The sequence below is a fragment of the Ascaphus truei genome, chromosome 5 (genome assembly GCF_040206685.1).
Source record: "Ascaphus truei isolate aAscTru1 chromosome 5, aAscTru1.hap1, whole genome shotgun sequence".
In the NCBI taxonomy this organism is placed as follows: domain Eukaryota; kingdom Metazoa; phylum Chordata; class Amphibia; order Anura; family Ascaphidae; genus Ascaphus; species Ascaphus truei.
Window position 1 is genome coordinate 77328262 of NC_134487.1, and position 27472 is coordinate 77355733.

Consider the following 27472-nt stretch of genomic DNA (forward strand, 5'->3'; position numbering starts at 1 on the left):
GCTATTACAATTAACAAAGGTTAAGCATTAGAACCACTACATATATATAACTCCATCAAATGAATGGGTCTGAAGTCTCTTATTACACGCAGCATTTACCAGTTAGGTAATCTACAGTAAATTAATAAAAAACAGTATGCCATTTTTCATTTAGCTCTCCATGGAAATTTCATGTTACTCTTTATTTAAAGGAGCCATTTAAATTGTAAATGATTTGTTAATTGAAATGTTCCTGTGTTTGCATATGGAACACTGAATTTAAACGTGCCACAGGGAAAGATTATTTCTAGTAGTTGATTTTACTCCTTTTGGCTATGAGAAAAAAAAATAGCATTTGTGTAAATTTAGAGGCTTTTTTGACTTTGGCTTCCTGGATTGCTTAAATGTTTTAATTGTCAAAGATCAATATTGTGACCTGTGTTTGCCCCTTTCTGATGATGAAAAAGCTCTGTATTGTGTAATAGATTCTTGTTAGAGAACAGCCTCTATATATAATTCTTTTGTTATCTGTCTGTCATTAGGAATCTAGTTCTAAAAAACATTAACATATTACAGTAATGCATAATAAAAATGCTAACTTGGAAAAAGATACTTTTATTATTGTCTACAATATATGTTTCTGTAATAATGTGTTTATTGATTGACCTCTCTTATGGATCTGTGTAATGTGTTCTCACTTTAAAAAAAAAAAAAAAAAAATCTTTTTTTCTTAAATATGAATTTTGTTTATGTGCAATTGTGTTGTGACACACCATATTTTGTAGTTTAATTAGAGATAAAAAATACTTGCCTTGAATTTACTTTTAGGGTAGCCCACTTTTTGCAGACAACATGGCCATCAATCTGATTTTTTTCATAAGAATAGGGTTGCCACATTTAAGTTTTTATAATACTGGACACTGAAAGGCAGTATTATTAGAGTGTGACGTCATGAATGATTTGCAGAAGCTTTAATCTGAATGTTATCAACCACTTGATCGCTATTCTTTTGGGTTTTAATCATCTCTGCTCTTGGCAGTGCAGGGTAAAACGAGCACAGAATTGAGAAGCAGCGGTGGGAGAAAAAGTAACGCCTATAGGGGTGGGTGTCATGGTATTAGGAGATGACAGACAGTGTCCTAACGTTATTGTTTTAATCAGTTTGTAAGGCGACATCTATCAGAAAAGGTAACTATTACACTCAAGTAGAAATCTAAGTTTGTATGACTGATTTCATTAGTCATTTTAATTTTAGGCATTTTCACTAAAATATGGGACTATTATCCGTCCAACAGACCTTCCCACGACAATGCGACAAGTCAATGAAATTAGGGACAATCCCGTATATACATGATGTCTGGCAACCTTACATAAGAAGAATGCTTTGGTTGAAAGATAGAGCTAAATAATATGTATGCTGTGTACTGTAAGTCAATAAATGTTCTACACCAGGCCTGCAGAACACGCGGGCCGCCTGCGGCCTGCCTGTACTCATTTTGCGGCCCGCGGCGGCTTTCCTCGTCCTCCTCCCTCCCGAGCCTGCTCTCCCCCCCGCGAGCCTGCTTTCGTGTCGACAGCGAGCCAGCTCTCCCCCCGACCGCGAGCTGGCTTTCCCCCCTCCTCTCCCACGAGCCAGCTCTCCCCCTCCTCTCCCGCGAGCCCGCTCTCCCCCTCCTCCTCCCCCTCGAGCCTGCTCTCAGGACTGCACGCTCTATGCGTGTGGCACTGCCTGCGCTGCCGTGATGTGAGGTAAAGGGGGGGAAAGTAAGGTGAGGTGCAGGAGGGAGGTGAGGTGCAGGGGGGTTATGTGAGGTGCAGGGGGGGTGAGGTAAGGTGGGTTATGTGAGGTGCAGGGGGGGTGTTGTGAGGTGAGGTGCAGGGGGGTTATGTGAGGTGAGGTGCAGGGGGGGTGAGGTGAGCTGGGTTATGTGAGGTGCAGGGGGGGTGATGTGAGGTGTAGTTGGGGTGATGTGAGGTGTAGTGGGGTGATGTGAGGTGCAGGGGGGGTTATGTGAGGTGCAGGGGGGGTTATGTGAGGTGCAGGGGGGGTGATGTGAGGTGAGGAGCAGGTGGGTTATGTGAGGTGCAGGGGGGGTGATGTGAGGTGTAGTGGGGTGATGTGAGGTGCAGGGGGGTTATGTGAGGTGCAGGAGGGTTATGTGAGGTGCAGAAGGGTTATGTGAGGTGAGGTGCAGGGGGGTTATGTGAGGGATTATGTGAGGTGCAGGGGGGTTGATGTGAGGTGCAGGGGGGTGATGTGAGGTGAGGTTACAGTAGTAACAGTGAAAATAGATGAAGTAATTATAGTGCGTCATGCGTATGTCCACTTGGTGGCTCGGGTATACGGCATGGTAAGCACCACAGCCCAAATCTAAGAGTATACCCCTGTCCTGGTGTGGACCAGTCAAACAGTTACCTGTAAGTAACTAGTAATGCAGCACGAACCAGAATTAAGAACCAGAATCACGAGTAAAGCATACCAAATAGATCATTGGCTGACAAGTGATTCTGCTATGGTCACAACGTCAATGCAAATAAAACCCACTTCATCATATTACTTCATCTATTTTCACTGTTACTACTGTCTGGTTCTAATTTATTTGATTTATTATTATTAAAGGATTTTAAGACAACCATATTGAAATACACATTGGACCAGTACTTTGCTTCTTACTGCACATCCACGGCTGATTCAGGTACTACTCCCCTTCCAGACATAGTGCATTTTTAGGGACTTATCCAGACGGCATTGTCTTTGCTACATCTGGTGTTTTTTCTTCCATTGTTTCCTTCTTCAAGACCAAGTAATATTCTTTTAACTACAATAGTGTGCACTATGTACGTCTCTCGCAGGGATCTCAGATCCACATGCATGAGATAAAAAAAGTCCCTGCAGCTCCCTGCTCCCATTTTATAATATTGGAACCGTATATATATGTTTTGAATACCCAAATTCAGGAGCTCTTAATGAAGTGAGACATACTGTAGTCAAATACCATATTGTTGGAGGTTTTATTACTGTTATCTAATAGTACCTTGCCTAGTGAAAGTTATTTTGTTTTGGTTCAGAATTTAGTCTATATCCAATGTAATCTTTATTCTGTTGAAGATTAAGTTACAAGGATATGGTTGTAAACTTTTCGTTTCTTTTGGAGATTCTAGCAGATTAGAATAAAAATGTTGGTGCTGCAAAAAGGGGCTTCCTCAAATCTTTCTCTTCAATGCATTTGAAGTCCCACTTTCAATAAAATAATGAAATGACAAGTATTTGGTAATTCTTAACAAACAACAGTTTCTTCGTAAAACTATTGTCAAATTTCTCTCCTACCATCAATTTTATTACAAAATCACAATTTTTGTTCTAAAATGCAATTTTTTCTTTTTTTAATTATGTTATCATGATTCCTCCACATGTACATTTGGTTGTAGGGTAGCCTGATTCCATAAATTAGAGAAAAAGATTAGCCCTGGAAAGGGTAGAATATTTTCAGAAAGTGTAATATAAGTTATCAAAGGGTGTTGGGCCCAGAAGGGCTGTACATTCAAAAGTGTCATGCCCAAATCCTTCCAGCAAACTGCTTACCCCACTGGCCAACATGACTCTGCAACCAACTTTAGTTTTTTCTAGGGGATATGACTGCATATCTCGTAACCTTCGGAGCTGAAAATATCCCAGTTCATGTTATGTATATTCATAAGAAAAGGATTTACATTAGTCAAGTATTATCTATTGCAAGGCTCTTCAACTTGCGGCCCACAAAGAGTTTTCATATGGCCCATGGACTCTCAGCGGCCTAAACAATACATATGAAAAAAAAAAAAATATATATATATATATATATATACATACACACAGTGGTGGGATTCAGAAATTTTAGCAACTGGTTCTCTCTCAGCTTACCGCCCTTTCATATTAAAAATCACCAGCTCTCCCCCTCATCATCATCAGATCTCCCCCAATCCCCTTCATCATCATTATCAGATCTCCACCGGTTCCCCTCATCACTATATCTTCCCCAATCCCCTTCACCATCCTCAGATCTCCCGTAGTCTCCCTCAGCATCTTCAGATCTCCCCCAATCCCCCTCCGATCTCCCCCAGTCCCCCTCAGCAGCCTCAGATCTCCCCCCTCCCATCCTCCATGCCTACCTGGGTGGCACAGGCATGGGGAGATGATATGCGACGGCAGGCCTCCGGCTTAAAGAATTAGCCGGTAGAAGAATCACTTGAGGCAGAGCAGGAGCAGAGCAGCATGAGGAGAGGAGCGCGCTCTAGCAGTAGACACCACAAGTTCTGGGTCAGACTGCTAGATGGCGCTCCTCCCCTGCAGTTCTGCCCTACCTCAAGTGATTCTACTACTGGCTAATTCTTTAACACCTGGGGTCCTCCTCCGCCGCCGCCTACCATCTCCCCACGCCTGTCTCTGAATGAAAGACCGGCTCGGCGAACTTTGGAAAATCTAGGAACAGGTTCGCACAAACCAGTGCAAAACGGTAGAATCCCACCACTGTGTGTGTGTGTATAGTGTATATATGTACATATATAATTATATGGCACAGGTGTTATCAATGCTTGCAAAATGTAGAAATATGATAATTTTCAGATCTTTAAATGTATCTAAAATTACATTATAATAGGCATGTGATTCTTCTGCCTCTAAATGGCCCCAATGGAGAACTGGTTGAAGAGCCCTGATCTATTGTACTGTTCTTCTTTGTGAAAATGATTAATGATAAGTAATACGTTTTGAACTATACATACGTTTTGACAATTTCTTCGTCAGTGACTGCATAGTAAGTGTATCTATTTGGTTTCATACATTTCCTTTTGTAGCTTTGGTGTAGCCTGGGGTGATTGGAGTCTTCTGTCCATTTAAACTATACTCAGTTGACATTGCAGTTCAGAAAATGTGCATTTGTATGTGGTACTTAACAGATACATTATTTAGAATATATGAGATACTTTGCAAGAGACTGCATTTCTATTTTACTATGTACAAAGCTTACTCACATATGAAAGCGTAAAATAATAATTGTGTGTCATCTATTCATTTCTGTTTCAGTAAGTAAATATAATAACAAGTTGCATATTATATGTATAGGAGGAATTTTACTTCAGTGACAGCCATTTCGCTTAAGAATGTCTCCAATTTCCAGAGCTGATGGCACAGCTGGAAAATAGCATACTTTGCAGTAATTGGGTGTAAATGTTATGCCTCAGTTTACCAAGTGTCAAGGGATTATGTCACAAACTCACTGGAGGTGTAAGGAAAATACAGGAGAAACGGAAAATCTTGCCACTTTTCTACTTTCACAAGAATACATGATGAATAAAGCTGTAGGATGCCGTGTGACCATATTTCATGCTTTTGGTGCAGTATATACTGTATCTGTTATGTATGTAATTATTAAGACGTATGGAATGCTGCACCAGCATATGCAACTATTACTAATCCTATTCTTATATTTTTCTTCATTTCTATCTTTTCTAGCTTGCCATCAGTGACGACTCTTCCTTCTGCCCAGGTATGACTTTTATCAAACAATGTCAATTCAGGTTTCATCCTTGCACCTACAGTACTATCCCTTCCTCTGTACCCTAATTCCTCTGGTTTTAGTATCTGTTTACATCACCAGGCCCACCAAGTTTTATGCATGCAACTTTTTTTTTTTTTAACCGTTTAGGTACATTAACTCACTACATCGTTTGCATTTTGTAGTTTGGAAAGGAAGTCGCATATTATTTTTGTTAACACTGGGAGAACAATAACGGGCCTCTATACTAAGATATTTTCTTCATATCTGTGTTCTGTCAGAGATTTCAGTGCTAAAAAGTAATACAAACATTCACAAACTGTATCCCTCATGTTAAATCAGCATCTCTGGCAACACTTTTTTGTTGTTGTTGTTATTTGAAGCATGGGGTCTTTGGAGTACAGTAAATTATAGCTCTGGAAATCCCCTGCTTGCCGAGATCATTACTTCCTTAGGTAGGGTGACCATATTTTCCCCGGGACAAACTGGGGCGAATTTCACGCATGTGCGAACGGCAAGCACCAACCGCGCATACACGAATGGCATGCGCCTGAAATGACAATAATATATTTGAGAATTTTTATGTTTAGTGTAGTCTTTTATATTTAAGTAATCCCAGAAGAACAGGGCATTACTGGCCAATAATGCCCTGGCTGGAAGAGTTGAAGGCCATATTTTCTTTTCTCATTTTTTTGTTATTAAGGTACTTAAAGAACTTTTTAGGGTTGATCTTACTTTCTATTGCAATTCTTTTATCATTATCCATGATTGCCCTTTTGCAATTTGTGCTACATTCCTTATAATTCTGATACGATGTCTCCGTCCCTTCTGACTTAAAGAATCTAAACGCCTGCCTATTCTCTTCAATTTTCCCCCTACCTGATTATTTAGCCACATTGGTTTTGACTTATTTCTTTTATACTTATTACCCAAAGGTTTACACTGATAAGTGTGCTTTTCTAACAATGTTTTAAAGACTGCTCATGTATCTTCTACATTTTCCCTGCAAATACATCATCCCAACGTATTATTTGTTGATTAGTCCTCAGTTTATTAAAATCTGCCTTTCTAAAGTTTAAGGTCTTAAGGTTGAACCCAAGTAATCTGTTTTTTGATAATTTATTTCAAATGAGACCATGTTATGATCACTGTTACCCAAATGTTCCAGGACTTGAATATTTGCTATTACTTCTACATTGTTTGATATTACCAAATGCAGTATTGCCCCTCTCCTGGTTGGTTCCTCAATAATTTGGGTCATATAATTGTCTTTAAGAACCCCCCCAAAAACCTGTTTCCTTTTGTTGTAGTGCTAATATCATTGCCCCAGTCTATGTCTGGATAATTAAAATCACCCATTATGCAATCATGACCTAGTTTTGATGCCTTCTCCATTTGCAAAAGTATTTTAGCTTCCTCAATCTCACAGATTTTTGGTAGTATATAGCATATCCCTACAAACATTTTCTTTATACTTTTACCTCCACTACTAATTTTTATCCACAAGGTCTCTACATTTTCATCGTTCCCTTCATAAACATCTTCCCTTATAATTGGTTTTAGATCCGGTTTAACATATAAGCATACTCCACTTCCTCTTCTATTTTTTCGATCCTTCTGAATAAGGAAATAACCCTCTAAATTAACTGTCCAGTCATGAGTTTCATCCCACTATGTTTCAGTAATGCCTATGATATCATACTGCTCCCTTGCAGCTATTAATTCAAGTTCCCCCATTTTATCTGTCAGGCTACTTGCATTAGCAAGCATGCATTTCAGTTTTTTTTTTTCAGACTGTACTATTATCTTATCTGCTACTTCCTTTCTGTGCCAACTTGGTTTAGTCTTTAGAAGTTTTCTTTATTTACTAGGAGTGTTTTGCTGCTTGTCAAACTAGCATTTGCCCCATTCTACCTCCAGAACCCCTTGTTTCCTCATCTATTTGTTTATCTGTTTTATTCCCCTCCCCCCTCCATCCTAGTTTAAAATCTTCTCCAACCTTTTTAACATTCTCTCCCCTAGCACAGAAAATCCCTCTTCATTGAGGTGCAATCCGTCCCTAGAATAAAGATGGCACCTCTCAGAAAAGGAGTCCCAGTGCTCTAAAAGCCCCAAAACTCTCCTTCCTACAACATCTTTTTGTTTCCTACTCCTTGTGTCAATTTTCATATTTAACTTTTATTTTTTATGTATTTTTCTTTGTCTTTTATTACTAAATCTTCAAGGTGCTATAATACAGTAGTTCTATATATATATATATATGTATATATATATATATATACTGTATTATAGCACCTTGAATATATATATATATATATATATATATATATATATATATATATATATATATATATATATAAAAAGCAGAAAATAGCCGTGTTAGTCCAGTTGCGATAGTGCAGAATAAATGAGTTCTTCAGTATTAGGTGATACCTTTTTTTTATTTTTCCCCTCTCTCTACACTGTTTTAGCCATTGAAACCTTTGTATATCAGTATTGCTTGTCCTGAAGAAGAGAGGATAACTCTCGAAAGCTTGTCCTGTGACATAAATTGTTAGTCCAATAAAAAGGTATCACCTAATACTGAAGAACATATATATATATATATATATATATATATATATATATATATATATATATATATATATATATATATATATAATATATACATATACATATACACATACACATACACATACACATACACATACACATACACACATACACACATACACACATACACACACACACACACACATACACACATACACACATACATACATACATACATACATATATATATTCTTTCAGATTCGATATAACTGTAATTGTTTTTGAAATATATGATATTTATGATTATTATGTTTTTATTAAGATTAATATTGCTATATATATGATATATTTAGGTGTTGAGAATATATATATTTTTTTAATGTACTTTTTAATATGTTTTTATATATTGTAACATATATACTTATAGTTTATATATATGGTTTTGACATTAGTTTTGCATATGTTATAAGATCTATATATTTCCTCTATGTATAGCACCTCTATTATTATGGTACAATTATATGGATTGCGCTATATATTATACATCTTATCAATCTCCTCCAATTCAATTAGGCAAAGTTTAATTAGGCATATTTTATGTGTTTATTTGTTGTTATAAGTAAATTAAGCAAGAAGCACCTTCCAGCTGAGTAGGGGCATTCTACGGAATTATCAGCATTAGAGTGTGTATATAAATGTCAGACATGCTCCTCCTCCCTACTTCCCTTTGAGAAAGTTACCCGTGAGTGACGAAACGCGTCAGGGAGCGTCATCACGTCGGACGCATTGACATTACGTCATTACGAAGCGCTGGAGTGAACCGATCCACGCGCTGGTGCCATAGAGGCCTGGAAACACGGAGCCACTTTCAAGAGACTCTTGGACTATATCACACATCCACTGGCCCTGGACATCTGCTGGGACGTTGGCCCATCCTGTTTGAGATCGGGTATTTCCCCAGGACGGAAAGCAGTAACCGGATGGTGGTGATTATTATCACACAATGCCTATTTTATCTGTACTTTTGTGAGTGCATTTTTTACCCCCCCTCCTCCCCTTTCCCTCATTAAATATACAGTTTTACACTATGGGGCGTGCGCTCTCTCCTCTTTTTTCCATATATATATATATAATACTTCATCACTTAAATTTTCATATCCATCCAATTACTGGATGAAGTGTGGCACCCTGGGGGGCTCTTATGATTTACACTGTACTTCATCAGGTCATGTTCGTTTTCTAGGGGGCGTTCTCAATGAGCACTCCAGAGGAGCGCTGACCACAAACTCAGCAGAGGGTGGAGGTGGGATGTGGCTCCTTTCCAGTTTACATCAACGCAATTACGTGAGTGCTCAGGAGATCGGTCACGTGATCGCTTGTGCCAGAAGGGGGCAATACCCTCAGGCACAGCAGGGGTTAATGTGTTTTTCTTTCCAATCTTCTGTCTGCTTTGATGTGTCATTTTGGCTGCCCTTTTTACATCTGCCGTCACGTATTAAATTTCACAAAGAGCAATTCAATCACATTTCAGGGTAGTAACTGTGATTGAAGTGTTACTTTTTGAAGCCCGTTAGAGTTCTAAGAAATGAACAACAGAACAAGTGTGCATATGTCGATGACATATGTTCTCTACTAATAAAACCATGTTCATGCCACCTATTCTTTTGTGTTTATTTCCAATTCTTCAGGTTTAAAAGTTTTCACTCTAATCATCTGGTATCAATATGTTGCATTTATGAAACACTGTGTTGTTAATGTATAGTTTGTATTTCTAATGGTTATGTTTTGCTGAAAGCAAGATATTAACCAAAGAACCCATGGTAACATTTTAATGTTTTGGATCTCTTGGGTTTAGTAATAAACTGTTGTCACTAGAGTTCCCTTATAAATGCTATCATGTGCTATTATCGTTATTTAATCTCATTTATATGCCCACCCAAATGGACAACATATCACAAAATAAAAAATTAAGTAAAGTGGTGTAATTCCCAAACTTGCTTACAACTCATGCAGTACAGTGGGCGGCAGTTGTTTAAGTGTTTTATTGGAGCATGCAGTATGATATAAGTAGTCATTAAAATTAAGATTGGGGCTTTATAATGTGTTCTTGATTACATAAGACAACATATAGGACCTTGAAATATGAAAATAGGATGCTTCTAAAATCATTGATAGTAATGGTATTTTAGGAATAGGGACAATATAAATAGAACTCTCTATAGCTACAACTCCAATGTAACAGTAAACCTTTATGAGGCTGTATTTTTTTTTACTGTACTTATTGTTTATTACAAACATTATATACGCACAGTGCTGTCACGGAGAGCTGCTGTTCTCACTGTCTATGACTGGTACTGCAGTTCTGAAAGCTTATTGGTTAGAATTCAAAACTTGGCAATGTGCCAACAATTCTGGGCATTGCAGGAAGAATAATGCCTTGAAATTAGCTAATCAGCTTTCAGAGATGATAGTATCAGTGTCTTAGCCTATAATTTGAATTATTCATAAGGAACATTACTTTTAAAATAACATTCTCTTAATTAATTGTTGTGTACTGTATATTATTGTAAGGAATCTGCACTAGTAAATACTTCTAGCACCCTGGACAGCAGTCTGAATGCAGAACTGACATTTCTACAGAACCCCGAATCGCTGCTTATGGCCTATTGGTTGCAATAGTTGGATCCTGATTGGTTACGGGGTGTAGGGCTCCTGCTTTAAGGCCTGACTGTAGCATTAGCAGCCAAGTGGTTCAACAGCAACTGTGCTCTTGTCTGGTCCTGCTGTGCTCTCTTGTCTTAATTTAGAGGCACTGATTCTGAAGCTTGTTCCTACTCCAGCCTCGTCTTGTTTTTTCTTCAGCATTGCCTTTTTCCTGTTACACTCCACCCCCAGTTTCCAGTCATGCTCTGGCCTCCAGGTCTGTTCAGGTATCCTACTTATCTACCTTAATCTAGTCCTCTTTAGTCATTACAGGAAGTAATCCAGGGAACCAAATCTTTGATAGAGTGTGTGTGCCTTTTTGTATCTCTCAACGGGCCCTAGGGGAGTACTAGTAGCGTTGGGTGGGCCTGTATATCCTGCCATCAATCCAGTTTGTGTTCTGCCACCTCTTCTGAGACAACTACGCATTGCACAATAATAAAATCATGGTCATTTTATGAAGTGTTATATCCTCTCTGCTGATATGACTTGGTATTATCATATTTTGTAGTGTATATTTTCTCTTGAACACTAAATGAGTCTTTTCACCTATTGCAGAATGTGTAATAAATTCAGTTTTTAAGAGAAGCCAATACTTATTAATAATATTTTGATAATAAACAGATGATATAAAGTGTGCTAAAGACTATCTTTATCGGTATAAACATACATTGTATTGTAAAGGCCAAAAATATGAAAATAGATAAGACATGTGTGAAATAGAATATAGTAATATAAGTAAACAGCTCAAAATAGTGTGAAAAAAAAGTGTTTTTCATTATATTATTGATCGATAATAGTTCACCTGGTAGCCCAGAGGTTTGTTGCTGATTTTTAGTCCCAGAACTCCTTGTGGTACATAAAGTATCATCTTAGAATTTTTTAAAAACTGCCAGACAACCATCTCCAGTAGTACAGAATCTACTTTATTAAATATAGATACTCATATTTAGTAAGCGGTTATATGCAATAAGTTACTTTTTGACCCCAGAAGACAACATATGGCCCATTTAAGTGACTATGCTATAAAGTGTTTTATGGCAGAACACGGAGTAAATATTATATGACCCAAAATGAATACAGACACACTTTATAATTTTGTAAAAATCTCATCAGAAATGGTGTCATCCATTTGAAAAACATCACTCTGTAAACATTCATGGTTGCTCTCAGTGATCCTATATTATCCCCTGGCACGCCGGCCCGAAAGCATTCTCGTTGTGGTCCATCTGATGTTACCACAGATGATCAGGGGGATCCATATACTACTTCTTCTTATAGACCGTATGAGTTTCACTGATTTGAAATCTGCTTCATCAGTAGTTTAAGGCACTGACAAAGGTTTTGTGACTCATATATACAGCCTCCTCCAAACGCAGTCCCAAATACAGATGTAGCACACATTTGTGCACCTACTACTGCCTTCCAGGGTCCAATGAGCCTAGTTTTTCTCAATGTGAATGATGAAGCTCATTTAGCATAGTTAGGACAAGAATATGTTTTGCTGGTTCCCAAGAAAAAAGGTTACCATGCCGCCGTCTTGAATGATATATTTGTGCCAAATGATATTCTTCATGCCCTTGTATCTTAACTGGCCGGGAGGGTGGACTACATGATCTGGAAATGTATTTTCCACAAAAGGGTCAAGATAGATGAAAAAAAAACTGGGTGGACTTGGAAAGCAAATGCTAAGAATCACTGGATTTATCTGCTTTTCAAAAGTAAATGGCACTAGAAAGCGATGATCCAGCTTTGCTGAAAGGCGACTTACTTCAATGTTAGATGTTCTGATATGACCATGCATAAGGAACCTTAAATAATGCTTGTTTTACTCAGGTCTGTAAAATCAGAGGAAACCGTTCCATGTAGCATATTGACAGGATGCAATAGACTAATGTGAAATGTTCGACCTCCTTCCTCCGAATCATATTGGCGTGATAATGCCTTTCTGTCGTGGGTACTAGGCCAGTACTGTGTGACTGGAAAATGTAAATGAAAGAAAAGTGCCCAACATACTTGATGAGGTTTAAGACATTGAGCTGTTCAGAAATACTCTCAGTAGATACTCGGATTGCCCAATAGAAGATGCAATGCAAAATACTTTTGAAGAATGGCAAGTACGGTAACTCTTACAGATCTTTGAAATAAAGAGAACTAAACACATGCATGTAGTAAGGCCTTAGAAAACTGCTGCTGTGTGCCAGGATAGCTTCAATAGTTACGCTAGAGACATCAATTTCAACAATGAACGTCTGAGTGGGATCTGGGTGAATAAGTACAGGGGCTGAGGTGAAAGCCGAGTTTGATCAAAGGCAGACTGTCTGCGAAGTACATGCAAAATGCATTCTCTTATGCATCAAGGCAGTTAGAGGTGCGACTAAGCTGGAAAATCCCTTAATAATGAGCAAATCCCAGGAAACGTGGAATATCTTTTACATCTTGTTGAAGAGACCATTCTTTGACAGCAAATACTTTGAGTCCATTGATGACCTATTAATAGAGACATATCGTAAAAATTCAATGGTTTGTGTTAAATGTCTTTTTACGTCTTTTTCATAATTACGCCAGTATAACAGACCTCGGTAATTCTGGTTCATCACATTAAAAACAAAACGTTTATTTTGAAGATAATTACTTACATAAAAATAGTACAAAATGGCAGTTGATGTGCCATATAAATGATGGTATTCTTAAAATTGTTGCACAGCTTTCATTCGGTTTCTGAGTGGATCTTAATATCATGATAAAACTTCTGTTTCCTCCATCTCGGTATTAACCCATCGTTCTCTTCATGGTGGAACCACTATGTTGCCTACATCAGGGGTGCGCAAACTTTTGCAGCTGTGCCCCCCTTGCCTGCTGCCCCGGTGCTCGCGCCCCCCTTAGCTCTGTTCCCGGCGCCAAATGATGCTGCGGGGTCATGTGATGTCACATGACCCTGACGCCGCGTTGCCATGGTGATGGGCGACAAATGAAGCCACGGGGTCATGTGACATCACATCACATGAACCTATGGCATCATTTGACACCCCGTTATCATGGCAACGCGACAACACAGCCGTCTGAATCTCGGTAAATTGAGGTTGCAGAGGCCTCACGAGATCCCCGGCATTTAATTTAAATTCCATGGGAAAGAGCGCGGGGCCTCTGCAACCGCCACGCTCCCCTGAAAAAATCTCACTCCCCCCAGTTTGCGCATCCCTTGCCTACACCATGGTAGTATCAAGATGTGCTGCTCTTTCTCTCCCTCCTGCCTCTAACCTCTCAGCCTATCTCAGCTAACACTGTTGAATATTTATCTAGATAATATCGCTTGAATCAGATATTATATATTTCTATTCCAAATTAGGTGCTGCAGCTTCAAAATGATGTCATACGAACTGCCCATAACACCCTACATAGAATACTGGCAAATTCTCATATCTCCTTATTAATCTAACCTAACTGTCAGCCTCTTCTCTCAGCCAGGACCTACAGTTGTCAATAATCACTCAGTGCCAACTTAAACAGGGCAGTTCAAGCAACTTAAAACCATTGTATGACCTGTCTGTCTTTTCTAGTTGTTAGAAGAGGTTAACCACACCTCTTTTACTGTAAAATACTTCACATGTGACTGAAATCTACAGAGATCTTGGGACAACAGCATCGTCATTCTAAGGCCTCGGGCATGGTCAGCGCTTACGCGCTGGCCCGTGCTGAGGCGCGCTGGTACTTACCAGTGAGCCCCTACAGCCGCAATGAGAGCGGCTTTAGTTAGGGGCTCGCCTACACTTCCGCAAGCACGCAGAAGCGTAGGTCTTAGGTAAATTTTTAATTCAAGCGCTTGCCGGAGCGCAGGGCCGGTCACGTGAGCGGTTCGCCCAATGAGGGCGAACCAGCTCCGTGACGTCACTGGCCCACCTGCCAACACGCCCCCGGACGGCGCACTGTCTAAGGCCAGGGAAAGCACCCGCTTTCCCTGAGACTCAGCGCGCCTCCGCCCGCCCGCAGTAACCCTGGATGAGGCCTAACTTTCTAAAGTAACTGGCTATATAATCAAACTATAACAATTAAGAATATTCGATATAATATGTATGTATCGAAAGCATAATCAGACAACATACAGTGTACCTTGATACTCTGACTCGATAACGGATTCACGCATTACAATATAATTATTGTTGAATTGGATTTCTTACAGTTTGCTTCTCAAACTCACACTTTTGTGCAAAATGTATGTTGTTGCAGTCTTTATAAAACATTTTTTTACATGTTCATAATGTTCCTATAAGGAGCCAGAGAAGACAAGAATATCATCCAGGTATATAGCAACATAGTGATCCTATAGATGTAATGAATGAAATGTTGAAACATACTGTAGCTGGGGCATTGCACACACCATAGCTTTACTTATCTGTAACTCATGAGTGCAATAATTTGATCTTTTCATCCAACATTTAATTAGGAAGGTTCTACATCATTGGATGTGTTTGTTTTCCCCTTTTTAATATAATTTCTACAATAATATTTGGATCTTTATTCCTTCCACATAAATAAAGGATGAACCTGAGGTCATAATTCTCATCATGTATACCATGTCTCACTTTTAGGATCGCCATTACCTATCTATAGTTCTTGTCTTATTAATGCATCCAATAATTCATTCTTATATACTTTTTAAAGGTCTTAATGTAAGGTCATTCAAAACACTAATACTACATAATAATATACTCCAATTTCTCCACAATCTAGTACAGCGGTGTCCAAATGGAATGTAAAGCTAGCCACAATTATGGTTGTTGTCTTTCCATATTAGCCACATTCTCGTGTCAGTCATAATAGCATCACGCTCACGAGTTGCGATGCCAGCCACGTTGCACGATATGCCCAGGACCACAGACAGCTTTCTCAGGGCCCAGAACTACAGTTTCAACTGCTCCATGCCCCTTGTGAGCCCCCCTCCCTCTCACAGTCACCCTCCATTTTTTACAGCCCCACCTCTACCTCCTCCCACATCCAACCCCAATACACAACCTAAGCCTCCTCATCCCCAATTCACATAAGCCCCCCACACTCCCAAAACAACCCTCTCACACCCCAAACACATAATAAACCCCTCATACACTTCAAAAACACATAACCCCCACCTATATCTCCTCATTTATCTGCCCATAATACACATACCCCCCACACACCACAAATACACATAATAACTTTCACATCCAAAATACACATAATAACCCCCACACCCCAAATACACATAATAAACCCCCACATGCCAAAAATATAACTCCTCACACCCCAAAAATACAACCCAATACAACCCCCACCTCTACCTCCTCCCTCATGCACCCCAATACACACACTATGCTTTCCCACCCCCAATATACATAACCCTCATCCCTAATACACATAACCCCCCTCACATTCCAAATACACATTTTACCCCCCAAACCCCAAAACATATACCCCCCCCCCCATATACACACACACAGTCCAAAAACACATAATAAACCCTGCCCCCCACACTCCCAATACACATAATAACCCCCTCTACACCTTACCTGGGGGAGGACTCCAGTGACACACGGCAATCGCGGAAGCAGGACCAACTTCCGGTGCACAGGGATGTTGCTGTAAATGAAGGCGCCAGCCCCGCAGCTGCCAGCCTGCCAAGCAAAGTGCAGCCGCTGGCCAGTCAACCACACCTCAGCCGCCAGCTTGACGAGTGCCCCGCAGCCGCTTGACAGATGTCCTGCCTGTGCCTCGTTCTCCACAACGCAGTGTACTGTTCGCCGCAAGTGGCGAACGTATTGGAGATGACTGATGTAATATATTGTTCATATGTTAAGAACTTCTTTACGTGGTGTGGCTGTTAGGAATCAGGATACAATGTAGTGTAATTCCTGTGTCTTCTAAAACAAATTATTTTTCCTTTCATTTTTAAGGTGATGTGTAAGAAATGAATAGACAGAGTGCTTTTCCATTATACATTTTATAATAATAATAATAATAACTTTATATAGCGTTTTTCTCCAAATGGGACTCAAAGCACTTCACAGATACAAAAAGGGAAAAAGAAGAAAACATTTAAGGTTATAAACGAGACCACACACAAGAAAAAATACAATACAGGATGGAACAGTACTGTAGTTATTAAATGCTGGACAGGTTGTGGTTCATTAATTAAATGCCTGGGTAGACAGGTAGATCCCGAGTCTGTTTTTATAGATCTCCAGATAGTGAGCTCTCAAACCGTACGAGGAAGACTGTTGCAAAGTGTGGAAGCAGCGTAGCTAAAATCTCGGCCCCCAATGGAATTAAGGAGATTCTGGGAACTGTTACGAGACCTTCTCAGGTCGAAGTGAGTGGATAGGAGTGTAGGGAACTAGAAACTCTTTCAGATCGCTGGGACCCTGGTCATGTAGTGCTTTGAATGTCAACAAGCCAATCTTGAAATAATTTGCCCTTTTACAGACAGCCAGTGCAGACAACGGAGAACAGGTATCATGTGGCAAGAACGGGTCTAGTTAGTTAACAACCTGGCCGCAGCATTCTTCACCAGCTGCAGGCAGGGTAGCTCTTTTTGCGGCAGACCCAGGTAGAGTGCATTGCAGTAGTCCAGGCGTGAGGACACAAAGGCATTTAAATGCGTAGTAAGATCCTCTGAGGTATCAAGTGCTTAATACTGGCTATGTTATTCAGGTGGAAGAATGAAGATTTGATCACGGCTGACACCTGATGTTTAAGGGTCAAGTCACAGTCAACGACAACACCAAGATGTTACACACGGACAGAGTTTAGCATCTGGGAGCCCCCAAACTTAAGGCCAGTGTGTTGACCTAGCTGTAGTCTTATTGTCTTCTGACAATGAGCATCCGCCACAAGCACTTCTGTTTTATCAGGATTCAACCTAAACCAATCGGAACTCATCCACTCTAGGAGTGCAGATACATATCTTAGGAGACTGATAGGGTCTCAGTGCCTGGTACAAAGGACAAGTACAGTTGAGTGTAATCAGCACAGTAATGGTAACCCAGGCCACGCTGTCTGATTATGTCCCCTAGTGGCAAATAACATACTAGATAGGATAGAATCCTGTGGCACTGCACATGACAGGGGCATTGGTGTAGAGGAGTACACTCCTGCACATACTCTCTGTGACCTGCCAGTAAGAAAGGATCTGAACCAGCTGAGAACTATACCACCCAGTACACAGAAATCCTTCAGGCGCTTCATTAAAATTCCATGGTCCACAGTATCAAATGCTGCAGAGAGGTCAAAGAGTGCTAAGATCGAACAGTCACCTCTGTCTCTCGCCATTAGGAGATCATTTAGCACATGAACCAGAGCTGTTTCAGTACTATGCCGTCACACGCACCTGTCACGCGTGCAAAATCTGCACGGAGATCCGAGGCGACTGGGAGGGGTGGCGGAGGCGTGGCCATGATGTCACGTGAGCGTTTAGCCCTCAGTGGCTGAACCGCGCACGTGACCTGGCCATCGCAGGACAAACAAAATTGTTTGCCTTCCCGAGAATCGCACGCGCAATTGCGCTTCATCGCTCTATGTGCAGCCTCATAGAGAAGAGCTCTGTTGTTCGTGCAATACGTGTTCACACACGCGCCGTCACTGCCACTATAATTGCGGCCTTAGATGTGATATTTCTATGGATTGACTTAGGCCGCGATTATAGTGGGCGTGAGGGCGCGCACATGTGCGGCGCGATCAACAGACCTCTTCTCTGTGGCCGCCCATAGTGCGTGCGAGCGCTGCGGAGTGACCGCGCAGACGATTTTTGAAAAAACAATTGAATTTGTTTTTTCGTGCGACGGCCACGTCACTTGATCGGGTCAGCCAATGAGGGCGAACCAGCCCGGTGACGCGTCCGCCATGCCTCCCGATCGCCTCCAGCCTCAGAGCACCCGATGCTCATGGAACAGGTGCTTGTGACGCCATGCACTCCGTCACGCACAACCACTATAATCGCGGCCTTAGACGAATGCCAAGACCTATCATTTGTTTCAGGATTCTTTTCACTCTTCTGCCTTCTAAAGTTCTTACTTGAAAACATTTTTAATCATGTTTTATGTGAGAACAGAGATTGTGGATAGAGATAGGAATATGAGAAAGTCAAAGGTGTACAGTATATAATCAATTGAGTTGAACATTGACATCAATACTTGCTTAAGGGGAGTGTAAATCTTTGTCAGATACCTAAGAGACAGATACAGATTTAAACAAAGTGAGTTTATTACTGTGTTTGTTTGGATTGATGGAGGATGGTTAGAAATCTTGGTGGTCATTTAATACAAAGTTGCAATAATTAAGCCAAGATGTTAATGATCCTTAATGTGGCACGCTTGTGCATTGTTCTTCGTCTTTTACTGAACAACATCCATCTCTGGCTGCCAATAAGATACAAAAAAGTGTAAGTTAATATACCCAGGTAGAGAGTTACCAGTCTTCTTCAGTGGTTGGGAATGCAGTAAGGAGCAGGCATGCTTCTGTGTTCCTCTTGTAGCAATCTTGGCAAGTTACTTAAACTGATGACCAATATTACAATCAATATGATGTATTATAGGCTAAAGCAGTAAAATTCAGGGCATTATTGAAAAACCCTGCTCTCTGATTGGTTAAAATTCCGGGCATTATCCAACCAGTAATGCCTGAAATTTAAGCAGCAGAATTTGTAGTTTTCAATGTGTTTATTTCCAGCCAATCAGCTTTTAGAACAGCTGAGACAGGGCAGGGGATTCGTCTGATTGAAGTAATAGCTTTGAGACAGGGCAGGGGATTGGTCAGGATGTATCAGCCACGGGTTGACTCCTCCCCCTCCAGAGCTGACTGAGATTTTCTGAGCAGATTCAGTTGAGTTTGGGGGGGGGGAGGGGGTCTGCAAAGCAAATAAGTAAGTGGCTGTCTGCAGTTTCTTTGTGGCTGCAGTTTGTGTGTGAGTGTGTCAGTAGCAGTGTGTGTGTTGTGCTGTTGTATATCTGTGTAGAGGTGCTGTGTGTGTGTGTGTGTGTGTGTGTGTGTGTATAGAGCTCCAGTGTGTGTGTGTCAGTGTCAGCAGCAGTGTTTATGGGTGTAGCATGTGTGTTTAGCAGCAGTTTGTGTGTGTGTGTGTGTGTGTGTGTCTGTGTGTGTGTGTAGAGGTGCTGTGTTGTGTATAGAGGTGCAGTGTTGTGTGTGTTGTGTGTGTATATGTTGTGTGTGTAGAGGTGCTGTGTTGTGTATAGAGGTGCAGTGTTGTGTGTGTGTGGGGGGGCGGGGGGTGGGGTGAGAGGTGCTGTGTTGTGTTGTGTGTGTGTTGTGTGTGTGTAGAGCTGGGGGGGGGGGAATGCAAAGTTTAGTAAGTGGCTGCATTGTTTATTGTGGCTGCAGTGTGTGTGTGTATGTAGAGCTGGTGTGTGTGTATCGAGCTCCAGTGTGTGTGTGTGTGTGTGTGTGTGTGTGTGTGTCAGCAGCAGTGTTTATGGGTGTAGCTTATGTGTGTAGCAGCAGAGTTTGTGTGTGTAGAGCTGCTTTGTTGTGTCTGTAGAGCTGCTGTGTTGTGTGTGTGTGTAGAGCTGCTGTGTTGTGTGTGTGTATAGAGCTGCTGTGTTGTGTGTGTGTGTGAAGAGGTGCTGTGTTGTGTGTATAGATGTGCTGTGTTGTGAGTGTAGAGGATGTGCTGTGTTGTGTGTCTAGAGCTCCAGTGTGTGTGTGTGTGTGTGTGTGTAGAGCTGCTGTGTTGTGTGTGGTGTGCTGTTGTGTGTGTGTGTGTGTGTGTGTGTGTGTGTGTGTGTGTGTGTGTGTGTGTGTGTGTGTGTGTGTGTGTGTGTGTGTAGCAGCAGTTTGTATGTGTTGAGCTGCTGTGTGTGTGTGTGTGTGTGTGTGTGTACACAGAGGGGACAGCAGTGTGTGGATATAGATATCTGCAGTGTAAGTGTATATAGAGGTGGTTTCATGTATTTACTATTTTATTTTAATAAAAAAATCTTTAACTATACAAAAGTGTCTATTATTTATTTAAAAAGCCTACATTTAGCCTATAATAGTAATAATCCCCTCAGAACAGGGCATTACTGGCCAAGAATGCCCTGGCTGGGTTAAAGTCCCTCGGCTTCACCTCTGGCCTGGAATGCCCGGAATTTTAACCCATCAGAGAGCAGGGTTTTCAATAATGCCCTGAATTTTACGGCTTTAGCCTATAATACATCATATTGATTGTAATATTGGTCATCAGTTTAAGTAACTTGCCAAGATTGCTACAAGAGGAACACAGAAGCATGCCTGCTCCTTACTGCATTCCCAACCACTGAGGAAGACTGGTAACTCTCTACCTGGGTATATTAACTTACACTTTTTTGTATCTTATTGGCAGCCAGAGATGGATGTTGTTCAGTAAAAGACGAAGAACAACGTACAAGCGTGCCACATTAAGGATCATTAACATCTTGCTTAATTATTGTAACTGTGTATTAAATGACCACCAAGATTTCTAACCATCCTCCATCAATCCAAACAAACACAGTAATAAACTCACTTTGTTTAAATCGTCCAGCCAGGGTATTATTGACCAGTATTGCCCTGTTCTTCTGGGATTATTACTTAAGTAAAACATTTTGAGATCATGCTTCAGTCACTCTAGCGTGTGTCTATTTGTCTGTGATATATTTCTTTTGTGTTTTAGAATTCTGCAATGCAATCCAAATCTGCTATGCACAAGTCAAATTCTATATTACACTTAGGAATTCAATAGAAATAGCTGTTAGTTCAGTTGCTACACAGTACTAATTTACTGTGCAATATTATACTTGAACATTTAATTTTGAGAGAATAAGTTGCTCAACTATTATTTATAGCTACATTTAATGATCCAATGTTATGCTTTGTTCTAGCAGAACATTTCACAGTTTCATTGTCATGCAGTCAGTGAAATACATTGACATTTGTTATACTGTATACTACTTTATTCTTCTGCCATGAGAAGCTATCTTTATTTTCGATACAGGAATGTTCCCAGTGTTGCATCTGCAATATTATAAAATGTCAAGAACAATTATGCTTTGAAATCAAAAGCTTGCTTGACTGTTAATTAAAAAAAATTATTTAATGTATGCATTTTTAAAATTGGGTCACGCTGCATTAGCTTCATGGAGGAATGATCATAAATTAATGGAAAATTTAAAGCTAAAGAAATGCCAAACAATTCCAACTAGATCTTCCGTTGTAATATAATTGAGTGCACATTTAATGTTAATAACATATATTTACATATTTCTTGCATAGTTGATAACTACTCAGGAGGTTTATAGTTATGTACTTTCTAAGATTGTAAACTAATTGGGTCTATGTGTCCTATAGTTAGTACACAGTGCAGGACACAGGGATTGTTTGTTTTGTTTGTCTTCATCTCAGAAAATCTATAAGTAATTAGCAGAATCTTGGTTTAACTTCATTAGATTATTTGAATAATTTTCTGAGCCTTAAAAAATTTAAGGTGATGTGTGTGTGTTTGTGTGTGTGTGTGTTCAGATTGAATAGTAAAATGTGTTCTTGAAAACTGTCACAAGGAATTAGAATATGTTTGTAAGCTGTGCATAAAGAACATGTTGTTTTGTTATCTGGGCATGAAAATACAGAGCGCTCTGGTTTGTACTGTAACAATAATTTATAATTGATGAATAACACGTACTGAACCTGGTAAATAGTTCTGTATATTCAGTTTCTCGGGCCCATGTCATTTTTATTTAGCAGAGAGTACATATCACGTTCTTTTTTTACATACATGAGAAAGGGTCAGTTCTTTAGATTTTTTTTATTTTTCTGCAGCCATGCCTTAATTTGCATGTTTTCATTCAAATCATTTTTTTAAAATTATGCCTTTTGAAGACGCACTCAACCCTACTTCCTAACCTTTAAATATTGGGTCAATGGTTCACCCAATAATTATTCAGTCTTCTTCTACAAAACAAAAGCTGTCAAAAAGATGACAGGAGAAATATAAACGGAACAAGGGAGAGCGAATTTTTGTGTGAACAAGTTAGTCGCCCCAAAGAAAATAGTTAACAGGAGTTTACAAGAAAGAAGGCCACAGGTCAAATAGGGATTTATTTTGGACAGCTATGTGGTTACGTTCATCATACTGTACTTTTTAACTCATTTAGAAAGAAATAAAAAAAATCTGTAAACATTGGTCAAATTATATATTGACAAAAACAGTACATTTTTTGCTTGATTACTTTCCTTGATATCTTCCTGTGTAAGAATGTGTTTCATAATGCTTCACCAGGGATATTTAACTATTTAACAAATTTTGTGCTTTTTAAGAATGTCACTGCCTTTGATGTAGGTTAAGATGTGTGCTAATTCCTAGAGCAAATAATGTTATCTCCCACTGTTACAAGCACCAAAAAGGACATTGCAAGCTTGTGTCTAAAAAAGGGTATGTATCAACAGCACTATGTTATATGCCAGCAAATGAGCTTGTCCAGAAACATGTATCCTTAAGTGTGGCTATAAATTAGAGTAGCACCTAATGCAGCACTCTAAATCTTTAGACAAATCAAGGAATGAGTGATAAAAAGTGGCAGTGTTGTCATTTGTACTGTATGTCTACACCCACAATGTGGAGATTTGCAGAGGCAAGAGGAACATACATTCATTTAAACATTTACTCATTTACTTAATTTTTCTGACTTCACTGTACCCTTTGCAGTGGAGAGTTTGTATAATTGTTTTATGTGGAGCTTGCTACCTACGTCTTTTAGGGGTCGGACATAGTGCAGGCGTGCGTGCAACTCAGCGCAAGGAGGCGCATGCGCATGGTGAATGAGTAATCTATGACGACAACAGGCCGGTTCACCCTGAGTGCCTCAAACATTCACTTGACCCGACCGTCGCATGAAAAATCATTTTTTGTCTCTTCAAAATCCTGTCTCGCTTTCGCAGGCACCGCATCGCGCACAGTATGGCCGGCCTGATTGATTTTGTGTTTTTTTAACATCCGCGCAGCATCGCACGCACTATTACCGCCACCTAAATTAGTGCAGAGCCAGTCACCATACTTAATCTAATGAAACTTGCAGTGTGTTGATGGAACTGCACATTCTTAGCACAGGTTGAGGAGAAGTTGTGTGTGATGAGGCCATAGGATAGAACAATATCGTTGCCATATACTGTACACTATTGCCAAGGAGAAATTAGCCCCTAATGGTTGACTTTGCATGTTAACACCCAAAAGTTGGATGGTCACTGTTTAAATGCAGTAAGATTTCTCTTCTTTTCAGCATTTACTAATGACAATTTTAAAGGAGTACAAGTGAAATGTCCCATCAGGAACAGAGGCACTATAAGTCTGTTTATACAATATTATGACATTAATCCTTTCCAACACTGAAGAAGTTTCTGCATTACTGTGTAATAGCTGATTAATTTGCAAAACCCCTTTATGGACTTGCTGACTTAATTTATAGTGCACAAAATTGGAACAATTGTTTTGTGTGGGTTTGAAAACACATTAACATTCATTAATAATTCAGAATACACAGATTATTTGATTCTTATTAATAACAACCGTAAGAAATGCTCTCTTTAAATCTTCATGCACAAAATATTTATGGGACTAATTTAGAAATCGCCCTGTGGTTGGAGCGCAAAGCATCTGTAACTGAAATGCCCGACGACGACACAATTTGGTCCTACCTTATATTCCTAAGCGTAGAGTTTAACAAGCGACTGTTTTTAGTGTAGTTAAGTCTGCTGACAGTAAACACCACATCATAGGGAACCAAACTACTGATTCCCACCCTGTGTTGCATGGTGTCAGCTACATGTTTTAGATTACTTTGTTTACAATCATACTAAATACACTTTATTTAAATATTGAGAAGGCCATTGTATTTATTTGTAAAGACAAGGAAGGTCAAGATGATTAATAGGAAGCTGCAGGTGGTCCTATAGTTAGTGAACTCTTCTCCTTCATTATTCATCAGATGACCTGAGCTGCGTTGGCTGTAAATTACTACATTGCAGATTGTCTGATTCACATCATTTGAAAGCATACAAAATCAAAAGGAGCTTCCATTGATTTATTTGCAGGATGTATGGGAACTTTCTTTTCGGTGGTTGCAGTTATGAAGACTAGTTTATGGAGACATAAACCCCTATTGTTCACATGCTCGCATTTGAAAGCACTGCTGACCCAGCTTGAAACAGTTTTTTTGAAACGGAGTTCAGCCCTTGCCGTTTTTCTAATCATTGCCATGCTTCATTTAAAGAAATCATGGTACTCTACATTGAAGCATGAATGTAGGCACAACAAGAGGACTTCCATTCCATAAAGCAGATAATAACATGGACACTTGCAACATCAACTAACAAACATTACAAGAGACTTTGTTGGTTAGCCTGGATAAAAGCTGTCCATCACGAGGCATCTTTTTCATTCTTGTCATTTCAGTACTCATTTACAGTCTAAAAGTTACATAAATACAATTTGCTGAGAGGAAGTTTTTTTTTTAAAGCTATTTCTAACAATAGAATTTCAACCTCAGCAGTTTGCAGTCTGTTGTCCTTAGGCCAATGACTATAACAGATTTATACTACTCAGATACTGTAGGCAGCTATAAAGACTAGAATATGTTTTCATATAAATTATAAAAATATTGCCTGTTTGTTGGACATAAACCATTACAATAATGCAAACTTGAAATAAAAAATAAAAACGTGATTTTGAATACTTTGATTTCTAGATGAGCTTTGCCAATATACTTCTGTCTCAAATAAAAACTCATATTTTCACAATTTTTTAAAATTACTTACTAGAAGACGCAAATCAGCCCGGGGGCTGTGCTGCATGAATAATATAGAACATGCCTAAAAAGATAGAATCTGATTCTTCAAAAATGAAAGGCATTTAGTATGTGCTCCAGTTTTAGCAATAAGGTTTGCATATTTCTGTTTGGTGTAAATCTTTGTGTTTTTATAACTATTCTGAAAATAATTTTCATTACCGATGTTTAGTGTTTTTTTTTTTTAGTAGTTTAAACTGTACTGTACTTTAATTTCGTACCCTTGTCTAATACTTACCCTACAGGGCATCATTTTATTTCAGGTAATAGTAAGGTCTGCTGTAAGAAATAATGCTCTATAATCATTATTATAGGCTAAAGCAGTAAAATTCCGGGCATTATTGAAATCCCTGCTCTCTGATTGGTCAGAATTCCGGGCATTATTCATTCAGTAATGCACGGAATTTTTGACAACTTGCCAACTCACCTCAAAGCAGAGATGCAGAGGCTCACGCTGAGAAAGAAACCAGCAAGTTTAAAACTTAACTGCAGCACCTCCGCTCCTCCTCACTGAGCAGACTGAAAACGGCAGCACAAGTAGCCTCTATCCCCCCTCTCTCTCACAGCTGCTAATGCTGTCAGAAGCTGCGTGTCCCAACTGGTAACTTTGTTGCTTGCAACAAAGTAATATTTCTCACCACATCTATTGCCTGGGCTACTGTAAGGTAATTTGTATTTCTTTTTATTTAGTAAAAAGTTAATATCACAGTCCCCCCACTTATCTCCCACACCCCCCCTCCACCCACCTTTCCCCCTCCATTCCCCCCAATTCTCCCTCTCACCTCTTTTCTCCACTCACCTCTCCCCCCCACACCTCTCCCCCTCCCCCCCACACCTCTCTCTCTCCCCCACATCTCTCTCTCTCCCCCCACACCTCTCTCTCCCCCCACACCTCTTTCTCCCCCCCACACTCCTCTTTCTCCTCCCTTACACCCCCCTCTCTCTCCCCCACACTCCTCTCTCTCCCACCTCACCTCTCTCTCTCTCTCTCTCCCACCTCACCTCCCTCTCTCCCACCTCACCTCTCTCTTTCCCCCTCACCTCTTCCCCCACCTCACCTCCCTCTTACCCCTCACCTCTCTCCCCCCACCACCACTTCTCTCTCCCCCCTCTTTTACTTCTCTCTCCCCCCTCCACCTCTCTTCCCCCCCTCACTTATCTCTTTCCCCCCTCACTTATCTCTTTCCCCCCCTCACCTCTCTACCCCCCTCGCCTCCCTCTTCCCCCCCCCTCGCCTCCCTCTTCCCCCCCCTCGCCTCCCTCTCCCCCCCCTCGCCTACCTCTTCCCACCACTTGCCTCCCTCTTCCCCCCCCTCGCCTCCCTTTCCCCCCCTCGCCTCCCTTCCCCCCCCCTCGCCTCCCTCTTCCCCCCCTCGATTCCCTCTTCCCCCCCTCACCTCCCTCTTACCCCTCACCTCCCTCTTACCCCTCACCTCTCTTACCCCTCACCTCTCTCCCCCCACCACTTCTCTCTTCCCCCCTCCTTCACTTCTTTCTTCCCCCCCCCCCCTTCACCTCTCTCTTCTCCCCCTCCTTCACCTCTCTCTCCCCCTACACCTCTTTTTCCAACACAGGTATATACACTGATAAAAATCAATGACTACAAAAATGTATCTTTTTTTTAATGAAATTGTTTTTAAAAAAAAGTCTACATTTAGCCTATAATAGTAATAATCCCCTCAGAACAGGGCATTACTGGCTAAGAATGCCCTGGCTTGGTTAAAGTCCCTTGGCTTCGCCTCGGGCCTTCAACTCTTCCAGCCAGGGCATTATTGGCCAGTAATGCCCTGTTCTTCGGGGATTATTACTTAAGTATGATGACTGTCTTGTTCAAATACAGTAGTAGATTCCTCAGAGGAGGCAAAAAAACTAAGTAGAATTCAC

The 27472-nt window shown here is 40.4% G+C and overlaps 1 protein-coding gene across 23 annotated transcripts in view; it reads left to right on the plus strand.

Moving 5' to 3' along the window:
* The window catches only part of NRCAM (neuronal cell adhesion molecule), a 258232-nt gene that overhangs the window by 40513 nt on the left and 190247 nt on the right, over positions 1-27472 (plus strand). For 22 of the 23 annotated variants that reach the window (XM_075600041.1, XM_075600049.1, XM_075600055.1 and 19 more), the window contains exon 2: positions 5471-5504. The exons of the other annotated variant lie outside the window; for it this stretch is intronic. The gene's annotated coding sequence lies outside the window, so the exon portion shown is untranslated. The remainder of the gene's footprint in view (positions 1-5470; positions 5505-27472) is intronic. 23 annotated transcript variants of the gene reach the window in all.